Source organism: Pygocentrus nattereri, chromosome 20, assembly GCF_015220715.1.
Source record: "Pygocentrus nattereri isolate fPygNat1 chromosome 20, fPygNat1.pri, whole genome shotgun sequence".
NCBI lineage: Eukaryota > Metazoa > Chordata > Actinopteri > Characiformes > Serrasalmidae > Pygocentrus > Pygocentrus nattereri.
Window position 1 is genome coordinate 35,580,666 of NC_051230.1, and position 12,296 is coordinate 35,592,961.

At 37.1% G+C, this 12,296-nt stretch overlaps 1 pseudogene; it reads left to right on the forward strand.

Moving 5' to 3' along the window:
• The window catches only part of LOC108412292, a 51,183-nt pseudogene that overhangs the window by 3,114 nt on the left and 35,773 nt on the right, over window positions 1–12,296 (forward strand).

Genomic DNA, 12,296 nt, shown 5'->3' on the forward strand with positions numbered 1-12,296 from the left:
TAAGGACTAATAAGTCAAATAAACACCAAAAAACGAGCAAAATATAACCTTGTAATAGAGTGTACATAGAATAAAACGTAAAGAGTTTGGAATCATTTGAACCCAGTCACGTTTGCCATTGAGAAATCCAGCATAGTCCTGGAGTTTCCAATGTTGGTATGACAACTTCAGTGGTCTGTATTTCTGCTTAAAGAGCTTAAGAGATTAGGTAATTGTTTTTATCTATCTGATGGAATTTTATTCTTTCTTTACATTTTCTGTCTGTTGATGTAAGTGGAGCATTCATGATCAGACTACCTTCGTTGCACATTCAGTTTATATTTTCGTTTTTCTTCTTCCAGAAATGAATGATGTCCTGTTTCAAGTCTTCTCCTGAACATTCCTACTCAGCTTAAATATGCTTCCATAAATACATCAGGATATTCCAACAAGAGGAATGTTAAACCTCAGAAGCAGCTGATATATAAAAATATGTCCTCCAGAATTAGTACCAATGTTCAGCAAACGTCATCTGGTACCCTCCACATGAACACATCTTGCAGACAAATACAGAAATGCAACAAGGAGAGAAATCACTACTGCTTGGAGTGTGGAAAGAGTTTTACTCGAAAGAGTACTCTCCAACGACACCAGCGCATTCACACAGGAGAGAAGCCATATCACTGCTCAGACTGTGGGAAGAGTTTTAATCATCAGAGTACTCTTCAAGAGCACAAGCGCACTCACTCAGGAGAGAAGCCGTATCACTGCTCAGAGTGTGGGAAGAGTTTCACCGTACACAGTACTCTAAAAAAAACACAAGCGCATTCACACAGGAGAGAAGCCGTATCACTGCTCAGAGTGTGGGAAGAGTTTTAATCAACAGATTCATCTCCAACAACACCAGCTCATTCACAGAGGAGAGAAGCCGTATTACTGCTCAGACTGTGGGAAGAGTTTCAGGCATTCTAATACTATGACGACACACAAGTGTATTAAGAACAGTGGTGGAAATGGGCAGTAATGGGTGTAACCTTAACATATGAGCAGACGTCTGCATGGAAGTGTTTCCAGCCCACATTTCAGAAATGTGGAAATCTGTGGTCATATGGGAAATCCACGCTTTGTTGTTGTATGTTGTTTCTAATACATGAGCATATAATTAAATAGTTTCATTAATAATTCTCACAATATGTGGAAAACAATTAAGAATCTCTGAAAGCGGCACGGTGGCGCGGCAGGTAGCGCCGTCGCTTCACAGCGAGGAGGGTCTGGGTTCGATTCCCCAGCCGGGTAACCGGGGTCCTCCGTGTGGAGTTTGCCTGTTCTCCCCGTGTCTGCATGGGTTTCCTCCGGGTTCTCCAGTTTCCTCCCACAGACCAAAGACATGCAGTCAGGCCAGTTGGACATGCTACATTGCCCCTGGGTGTGAGAGTGTGAGTGATGTCTGTCTGTCTGTCTGTCTGCCCTGCAATGGACTGGCGACCTGTCCAGGGTGTATCCTGCCTTCCGCCCGATGACCGCTGGGATAGGCTCCCGCGACCCTGAGGGAGAAGCGGCATAGAAAATGGATGGATGGAATTAAGAATCTCCACATCCAGTAATCATAAGTGGTTCAGTACTTACAAATTAAGTATATTTAAGTTAGTATAGTATTTTTGTTGCAATGATGGAAATTTTTGACTGTGCCTTTGACTTTGTGCCTGGGTCCTTGTGTCCTTCTATTCCTACATGGCGGCGGATGGTACAGGAGTTTGAACTAGATATCTCATTGTGCAACTGGGTGAAAGGTGACCATTTGGGGACGTTTAAGGCCTTGGGCCTCAGAGTGACTCTTGTCAATAGGATGTGCGTCTTAGGATTGAATCTCACCAATTTGCATTAAATGTAAACTACTTTGACAAAGTTTGTGACGGTGGGGATGACACCTGCAGGTGCTCTCAACTCTTTTTCCTTCTATCTCTCGTTCTTTACTTTGTCTGCTCTCTATCACTCAGTATCTCACTCTTTAAGCTTTCCTTTACTGAGGCCTTTTAGAAATATATATGTGTTTTGGTGAACATGCTAACCTGTTGAGATTACTTTTTTCCATGGTCTTTTTTTTTTCTTTAATCATATTTCTTTTTCATCTGCCTGTAATCCTGAAAAACATTTTATTATATTTTATAATCTTTTCTTCTCTTAAAATTCACTGCATAGTCTTTAGTTTTTGGGTTTATCACATCACAGGAATTGTGTACGGATATTTTTCTTCTTTCTTTTCTGGTGTAAATAAAAAATTTAGAAATGAATCTAAATTTTGACGGGTATAAATAAAACCGAAAACTGCTGGTCCTACAGTGCTCCAGATAGCATGAGTGTGAATAGTGTGATTGGGCAGGTAGTCATATTTATGATGAAGTCATTCTTCCTGCAGACCTTTGTGGTCTAAACAGTAAATCATTTCTGATTTGAATGCCGATTTGCTGGTGACAGTCCTCTGGTTCTAGGTAAAAGGATGCTTCTTTTTAAAGCAGTCAGTAGGGCCATTGCTATTGCAACAGCTTAGGGTCAGGGGGTTTGTGTGGCAAACGTGCGAAATTAAATAATTTTTTCAATTAAAAAAATATATGCTTATATATGCATCAGTAGTAATTTTTTTTTTTTTGTAGGATCTTTGATTTAGGGATGTAATGTATTTGAATGCCCTTTAATGTTCAGAGAAATCTTCTCTAAGCCAGATCTTACACAGTTATTACTTATGATTCTTTGTGCTGACTGTTATCATTCAAACTGAACATGATTATTTTGCACATTGTCATTAGATTTCACATTTGTATCTCTTTATGATTCTTCATCAGGCGTCTAACAATACAGAAAATGTAAAATTCTATACAATGTAATACATTTTAGTACAGCAAAAACATGGACTGTCTGAATAGGTTCATGTCTTCATGTTAATGTGTCAATGTTTGCATAGGACAATAATATATATACACATTTGTGTTGGATTAAATGTTAAGATTTAATTAAATTATTAATATTTTGTGTTAAAGTGTCTTGAGTTCTAATTGTATACTCTATGATTGTATACTGTATGACCTCTAACAAAATACCCCCCCCACCCATGACAACGTACAGAATTCTAAGTTTTCTAGAAATAAAGTCCAGTAATTTGATGATGTGTGTGTCAGTAGCTTAAGCCCAGCCCTTCCTCAAGTGATTTCCATAAAAAACTGTAAATGGAGAAACTCTCATAAGAGGCCAAAAGGTGTGTTAGTGATACAGTTTAACAGTGCAATGTGTCATTTAATGTTGGTACAATCTGTGTTAGCTAAAAATGTTAAGACCTAAATGAAAATGGATTTATATGAACTTACAGGTGATTTATGATTTATATTTTCCACAGACACAGATTCAGAGGCTGAGATTTTCAGATTCAGGAGCTGATTTTCAGCAGAAAATTGGATAAAGCTTTGCTAATGGGTAAGTGCATAAGGTAGTGTGCCCACTTGACAACCCATGTAAAATGCTCATGAAGGTATCTTGTTGTTAGTATTAAGCACCAGTCTAATGGTCATAGTGTACCCTGTTGTGTTATACCTAGGCTATATTGTTAGGTATGAGTACTTGCATGTGACAGTGAGAGAAGTCCCCTACCAACAGCACAAGGAATTTACATATTTTTTTCTGTGTGTAATTGAAATGGTGCATGCAACAAGAGAAGGCATCATCTAGTATGCAATAAATGACGCCATTGCAAGCTGTAACTTGCAGATTTCCTGAACCTTACAGTGAGTATAGTACAAATATCTACCTATAAAATAAAACCACTATATGTAACATTACAGCCAGTGAAAATTATATATATATATATATATATATATATAGCACAAAAACTGAGCGCCGAGAGCTTCATGGCATGGGCTTCTATACCAGAGTAGCTGCATGCAAGCCTTACATCAGAGTATGGTGTAAAACATGTCACCAGGATCCACAATAAAAAATTAACACAGTCAGATTATTAGTTGTATGTTTCACGAACTTCATCTGATCAACATGTGAATAGCTTGAAACTAAAATGAGAGAATGGGTGTAGATATCACCAGAGACATTCTTGCTGCTCATTTTATAGAGATATGCGGACAAGGGTGTGAACAGCCACTTAAACCGACTGTTCTGATCAGGGCTATTTAGACAGTAACAAGCTAACAAACACATTCAGTAAAGTATAGGAATTGGCAGGGATAAAGAAAATCTGACCTGGCTGTATTTCTACTTGTTTATTTTTTTTCTGCTCACACTCTCTCTGTATCCTTTTCCTCTCTCTCCATGACCCGAGCTGTGTTCATGTAAAGTTAGCAGCCAACATGTCTACAACCCCAAATCTGAAAAAGTAGTGAGGGCACAGAAAATGCAATTAGAAAAAGAAAGCAGAAAACAGTGAGTTCTAAAACTGACTTTGACTTGTATTTCACTGCAGACAGTATGAACACAAGATTTTATATGTTATCTGGTACACTTAATTTGTAAATATACATCCATACCTGCCAGTCAGAACTGCAACACATTCCAATGATAAAAGTTGGGATGAGGGCAGTTTAGGGCTAGTAACGAAGTAAAATAAGTAATGATGTCATTTAAAACAGGTGATGTCAATGGGTGATTGTTATCATGGTTTGGTGCAAAAGCAGCATCCAAAAAAGGCCTAGTCCTTTAAGAGCAAAGATGGACTGAGGTTCACCAGTTTGTCTACAAATGCATTAAAAAATATTTACATTTTAAAAAACTTTGTTCCTGCAGTAAGTCTGTCGTGGTATGTTGTCATGTCAATGCTCTTGGTGAAGGTAACTTTCTCTTCAGTGATGTCTCTATTCATGCTGAAAAATACACAGAGATTGTGGAGCAACGTATTCTGCCCTCAAGACGACATCTTTTGCATCTTATGCATATTTCAACAAGACCATGCAAAATTACATTCAGCACACCTTACAAATGCACAGCGGTGGAAGATGAGGATGCAAGTGGTGGACTAGCTTCCCAGGCTTTCCTCAATAGAGAATGTGTGGTGCATTGTTGCATACCTTGAAACATATTTGCAGAATAAATACGCCTAAAATCCTTCATCACTTCATGTCTTCAGTCCTATTATGTGTTTTAAACAGCTTTTAAATATTGTAAAAAAGAATGGCAACATAACAAAGTGGCAAGTACTTGTCCCAAAATTAACGTTGCCAGAATCAAACTTAAAAAAACATAGATTTAATGAGATAAAACAATAATGTGTTGTATTGTTTTCAGTGTAACAAATACAATAATTTACAAATCACTGTTTTCAACTTTAATTTAACATGTCTGAAGTTTATTTGATTTGGGGTTGTATTTGAAGAGTTTTGGTGACTAGGTGATGGGCATTTCCATGTCAGATGGAAGTGAATTTTTTCTTTACGCTTTCTGCAAGTTCATATGCAACATTCATGGTTTGGATCAAACTATGTTTCTTGCATTGAACATTGAGTTTATATTTTCTTTTTTCTTTTTACAGAAATGAATGATGTCCTGTTTTAACTGCACTTTTCAACCCAGCTGAAACGTGCTTCTATAAACACATCAGGATATTCGACCAAGAGCAATGTTAAGCTGAAGAAACAGATTAAATTTAAAAGTATGTCATCCAGAAGACATTGTACTCAGGAAACATCAGCTGATAACTTCCACATGAACACTTTTCACCAGCGCATTCACACAGGAGAGAAGCCGTATCACTGCTCAGAGTGTGGGAAGAGTTTTAATGATCGGCGTTATCTGAAAAGACATGAGCACATTCACACAGCAGAGAAGCTGTATCATTGCTTAGAGTGTGGGAAGAGTTTTAAACATCAGCGTTATCTTAAAGTACACCAGCGCATTCACACAGGAGAGAAGCCACATCATTGCTTAGAGTGTGGGATGAGTTTTAATTATCGAAGTTCTTTCAAACGACACCAGCTCATTCACACAGGAGAGAAGCGGTATCACTGCTCACAATGTGGAAAGAAATTCAATCGAAAGAGTCATCTCCAAGAACACCAGCACATCCATACAGGAGAGAAGCCGTATCACTGCTTGGAGTGTGGGAAGAGTTATACAGATCGGAGTACTCTCCAAAAACACCAGCACATTCACACAGGAGTTAAACCATATTTCTGCTGGGAGTGCGAGAAGAGTTTTACTCAGCAAGGTAATCTCCAGCGACACCAGCGCATTCACACAGGAGAGAAGCCGTATTTCTGCTCAGAGTGTGGGAACAGTTTCAAGCATTCAAAGACTTTGAAAAGACACAAGTGCATTAAGAGGAGTGGTAGAAATGGTAGTAATGAGTGTAATTTCAACACATCCCAGGAGTGATGTGTGCAGGCAATGGTACCCCGCTACATTTTAAAATCCAGATAGCTGTTTTTAGAGGGGAAATCCATCTTGTTTAACACTGTTTCTAATAGATAAGCTTAAAAAGAAATGCAATTTAATTAATAATTTCAACAATATGGTGATAATAGAGAAGCTCTGCATTCAGTAATAAGATGTTTACTTTCTAATTTAGTGTAATGTTCCAATGATGGAGTCTTGACAAACATGTTAATATGTTCATTCTTGATGCAATTAAATTGCCACTTGTCTTCCCTTTTAATCTTTAGGAGATGTTTCTATATGCTGTATGATCAGAGTGTTCTCGTTGACGACAGTATAATATCTTGAAATATCTTGAAAACTGCGACAGTGAAGTTTTTGCTGTGGTAGGCACAACTGAACAGCTTTGTAAAGGAGACACTGGAAGGCATTTGGCAGTCTGAGTGAAGAACACGTGCCCTCTCATCAGTATGGCCTATATGTGCCTGTTCTACATGGCATAAAGTTGCATACAGGCCAGACTATAATTCACCCATGAAATTTCAGTTACTCTTTTCAGATATTATAATAACTTTTGATATTCTTTCTGATGCTTGAAGAGTGATTGTTTATTGACAAACATGCTGTGACATATGTTGAGGACTATATGCCTCTCTCCCATCAATCCTACCAGACATGGAGGTGGCCAATGGCACAGTTTGAACTGGTTATCTCCATCATTGTACTCCTGCTAGAAGGGTGACTATTGAAAGCATTTCTTGCTGATTTCATCAGTTCTGTTTTAAAGATGGTCTAATTTACATGTAATCTGTATAAATGTATAACTATCTACATATTTGCAATATGATGAACTGTGCATCCCATTAACAGCCTGAAACAAATTTGTAGTACAACCAGCAGAAGTTATGGACATTTAAATTATATAAAATGTTACTTACCTGTATTCCTTTGATGAGCGTCCTTTAGGGGGTTCTGGTGAGAGCAGGGACTCCTCTTATCCCAGTTGGATGAATCCACCAGAGCAGGGAGGAGGGGTCAGCTTTTGTGCAGGTACTGGAAAATGAAGAACACAATTAGAATGATCATAATCTTTATGTATGTAACGTCTATATATATGCTTACTGGTAAGACTGTCATGGTTTGCACCCAGGTGTATGTTATGTTGTTACTGTGCAGTATGTGTTATTATGTGTATGTGTGTATTTGATTATGTACTCTGGGGGTTGGGGTTTGGTGTAGGCTGGGGCACAGCTTAGGGTACAAAAGCTCCGGGTCAGCTAGTGAGAAAAATCTCACCTGAACTCACTGTTAGCTGCCTGTGTAGTTCAAGTCAGCATGTATTGGAGACGTTTGTTTGGTGTTCCAGCCTCGCAGCTGTTACTCCAATTTACTTGTATATAGTGTATATTTTATTGCTTTTCTTTTGTTTGTTTGTTCATGTCCTGTCATCTTATAGTCACTTCTTGCACCTACTTGGAGTCATCATGTTAGTAAGCCATACAGACCTTGACCACAAAGCTCACATAAAGTCCCCAATCCAGGTCTTCTTGCCACCTAATATTTCTTTCTCTCTCTGACTCAGTTTTTGCCTGCTGATTTCTTAGTTAAGCCTTCACTTTTGAGGTTTTCTTTTGTGTGAACATTAAACTGTTGGGTTTTTTTTCTTTATTTTTATTTTTTAATAATGTTTCTTTTTTTTGTTTCTTTGATCTTAAAATGTTTTTTTTCCTTTCAAAATTTATAATTTATCTTTTAAAACTCATTGTGTGGTCTTCTGTTTTTATGCATATCACATATATGGGCGTTTTTCATACTTTTCTAAACATTTAACCACTTAAATGTCTTCATGCTGTGGTAAATTACCCAACATTGCATAAGCTATACAATGTTTTAGCTTCTTAGATCTAATGATAAACTAGAGATGTATCATACAAACAACACATGAAATGTATCTTAATACTACATTTACATTTACGTTTACATTTAGCAGACACTCTTATCCAGAGTGACTTAGAAAAAGTACTTTGTCTACCTAGAAAAAGTGTCTTTGCTAGTTACAAATAGGTTTGAGAGAAAGCTAGTCCTGAGCTCAGATACTGCTAGAAACAAAAGCCCATGCACTACAGTACTTCCTGTTGTGCATTTGTGTTCTTCTGTTTTCACTCCCTCTAAATTGTGATATTATTTCTCCATTTCTATCTATTCTTTTTAATAGAAACCGTTTAGGATTTATGAGATTGTGGCTGCGGTCAGGTCACTGAAGTAACTTCATTTCAGTTAATACTCTCCAGCCTCTGCTTTCTCAGAGAGGTGGAGAACTGTAGAAGTAGTTCAAATACAAAACCTTGAAGCAGAGCAAATCTTCTTGAACACATTACTGTTCAAATGTTTACAATCAGTTTTCAGTAATTTAAAAGCAAATTAGCTGTAGATAATTATATAAAATAATACTAATGATACTAATGTGATACTATATGATGCTAACTATATAATACAAATGTGATAGTACTGTACAATTTCATACATTTTAGGAAGCTATAAAAAATAAATGTTAGATGTGTCCACAATGATTCATGATTGTAAAATGAGTGAAAATGCTGTAGATTTTTGAAAGTGATGTAATAAAATTACTTTATTAGTGAATTCATTTGAAAAGTGGTGATCAAATCTGGTTCAAATCTTGCAACAGACACTGAACTTTATATAATTATGTTATTACTTCTAGTTTGTGTTTTCAATTATTTAAATCCACATTGAGTAATCGTTTGGGTAATTGGGTAAGTCAAAGTACAGTGTGTAGGGAACATCTAGAATATTTTCAGGAATACATTTTCATTTCAGTAGTGCAAGAGTTGAATGTTCACTTTGTTCACAAAATGCTACAATCAACTACAGGCGTTTGTTTAAGATTTTTAGTCTGACTTCATATTTTCACTTCAAAAACAGGATTAACCTTCATTAGAGACTTTGATCAAAATAAGTATGATGATAATAACAGATTGACTAAGCTGCTTAACTAGCAAATTAATACTTCATATTATAAGAGCTTTTGTGCTTAATATTTACTGTCAAAATTCTTATGTCTAGTTTATTTTTTTTATATATATATATAAAAATAATGGCATATATAAGTTAATGGCATATTTCATTCAGCTTCTGCAGATTTACCTCAGTTGATGGCATATTTCACTCCGCTGCTGCAGATTTAACTCAGTTAATGCCCTATTTCACTCAGTTACTACAGATTTACCTCAGTAAATGACATATTTCACTCAGCTGCTGCAGATTTGCCTGAGTTAATGGCATATTTCACTCAGCTTCTGCAGATTTACCTGAGTTAATGGCATATTTCACTCGGCTTCTTCAGATTTACCTCAGTTGATGGCATATTTCACTCAACATCTTCAGATTTACCTCAGTTAATGGCATATTTCACTCAGTTACTACAGATTTACCTCAGTTAATGCCATATTTCATTCAGCTTCTGCAGATTTACCTCAGTTAATGGCATATTTCACTCAGCTTCTGCAGATTTACCTCAGTTAATGCCATATTTCACTCAGCTACAGCAGATTTACCTCAGTTAATAGCATATTTCACTCAGCTACAGCAGATTTACCTCAGTTAATAGCATATTTTACTCAGCTGCTGCAGATTTACCTCAGTTAATGGCATATTTCACTCAGCTGCTGCAGATTTGCCTGAGTTAATGGCATATTTCTCTCAGTTACTACAGATTTACCTCAGTTAATGGCATATTTCACTCAGCTTCTGCAGATTTACCTCAGTTAATGGCATATTTCACTCAGTTACTACAGATTTACCTGAGTTAATGGCATATTTCACTCAGCTGCTGCAGATTTGCCTGAGTTAATGGCATATTTCACTCAGTTACTACAGATTTACCTCAGTTAATGGCATATTTCACTCAGCTTCTGCAGATTTACCTCAGTTAATGGCATATTTCACTCAGCTTCTGCAGATTTACCTCAGTTAATAGCATATTTGACTTAGCTACAGCAGATTTACCTCAGTTAATGGCATATTTCACTCAGCTTCTACAGATTTACCTCAGTTAATGCCATATTTCACTCAGCTACAGCAGATTTACCTCAGTTAATAGCATATTTCACTCAGCTACAGCAGATTTACCTCAGTTAATAGCATATTTTACTCAGCTGCTGCAGATTTACCTCAGTTAATGGCATATTTCACTCAGCTGCTGCAGATTTGCCTGAGTTAATGGCATATTTCACTCAGTTACTACAGATTTACCTCAGTTAATGGCATATTTCACTCAGCTTCTGCAGATTTACCTCAGTTAATGGCATATTTCACTCAGTTACTACAGATTTACCTCAGTTAATGGCATATTTCACTCAGCTTCTGCAGATTTACCTCAGTTAATGCCATATTTCATTCAGCTTCTGCAGATTTACCTCAGTTAATGGCATATTTCACTTAGCTTCTGCAGATTTACCTCAGTTAATAGCATATTTGACTCAGCTACAGCAGATTTACCTCAGTTAATGGCATATTTCACTCAGCTTCTACAGATTTACCTCAGTTAATGGCATATTTCACTCAGCTGCTGCAGATTTGCCTGAGTTAATCGCATATTTCACTCAGTTACTACAGATTTACCTCAGTTAATGGCATATTTCACTCAGCTGCTGCAGATTTACCTCAGTTAATGGCATATTTCACTTAGCTGCTGCAGATTTGCCTCAGTTAATGGCATATTTCACTCAGTTACTACAGATGTACCTCAGTTAATGGCATATTTCACTCAGCTTCTGCAGATTTACCTCAGTTAATGGCATATTTCACTCAGCTTCTACAGATTTACCTCAGTTAATGCCATATTTCACTCAGCTACTGCAGGTTTACCTCAGTTAATGGCATATTTCACTCAGCTTCTGCAGATTTACCTCAGTTAATGGCATATTTCCCTCAGCTTCTGCAGATTTACCTCAGTTAATAACATATTTCACTCAGCTTCTGCAGATTTACCTCAATTAGTAATATCTTTCACTTACCCACTATAGATATACCTTAGTTAATGGCATATCATTCAGTTAATCCCATATTTCTTCCAGCTTTTGCAGATTTAAACATTTCTCCGTAGTTATTCTTTGCTAGCTTTTTAGTCAACTCTGACCTGGCTATTTAGCAAAGTTTTAATTTGTCTGTGCACCTGACTGTGTGTGTTACTAAACTCAAATTACAGAAATGTTCTCCAATCATCCCTAAAGTGATGTTACGTGATCTTGATAGGGATATTCGTTTTTTCAATAGAATGATAATATTGTAGGATGATTATGTATATTAGAGACTTATTCCGAAAAGGCTGTTTTTACATCGTGTTATGAACAGTTACAGTTTTAAAAATGTGTGTCTGTTGCTGGCTGTCTTATTACACGAAAGTTTATTTGTACACTATAATTTAAAGTAGTTTTTTATTTGCATATCGGTGTTGCATAAAACCAAGAGTTATCTTTGCGGTTACCCATTCCCGAGCGCTGAAGACGAGGCTTGACTGAATACAAGTGGGATTTAGAACAACCTAAAGCCGCTTCAGGCCATATGGTGGCGCTAAAGCTGTTACTGAAACGTTCCTTAAGCTGCGCTGAAGTGGAGAAGCAGATGATTGTGTTCCGGTCAATAGTCCACACGCTTAGTGTTGTTGGAGGTGCAGAAACCAGAGCTGAACTGTTGAAGGTAGGAATCTGTTCGACACTTTAACACTCATTGCTCTTCTTTCACTCTGAGACAAACATCTGGAGACACATCTGCGTTCTGAAAATAAGATCTGATGGCATTAAAATAAGAGTAGACACACAGAAGCAGGCTCATTCAGAGCTGGCAATGTGAGCTACTGGGCCAGAAGATGAGGTTGGCCATTTTGTTCTTGTTGGCTATTGCAAACAGAGAGCAACTTCATTGTGCTT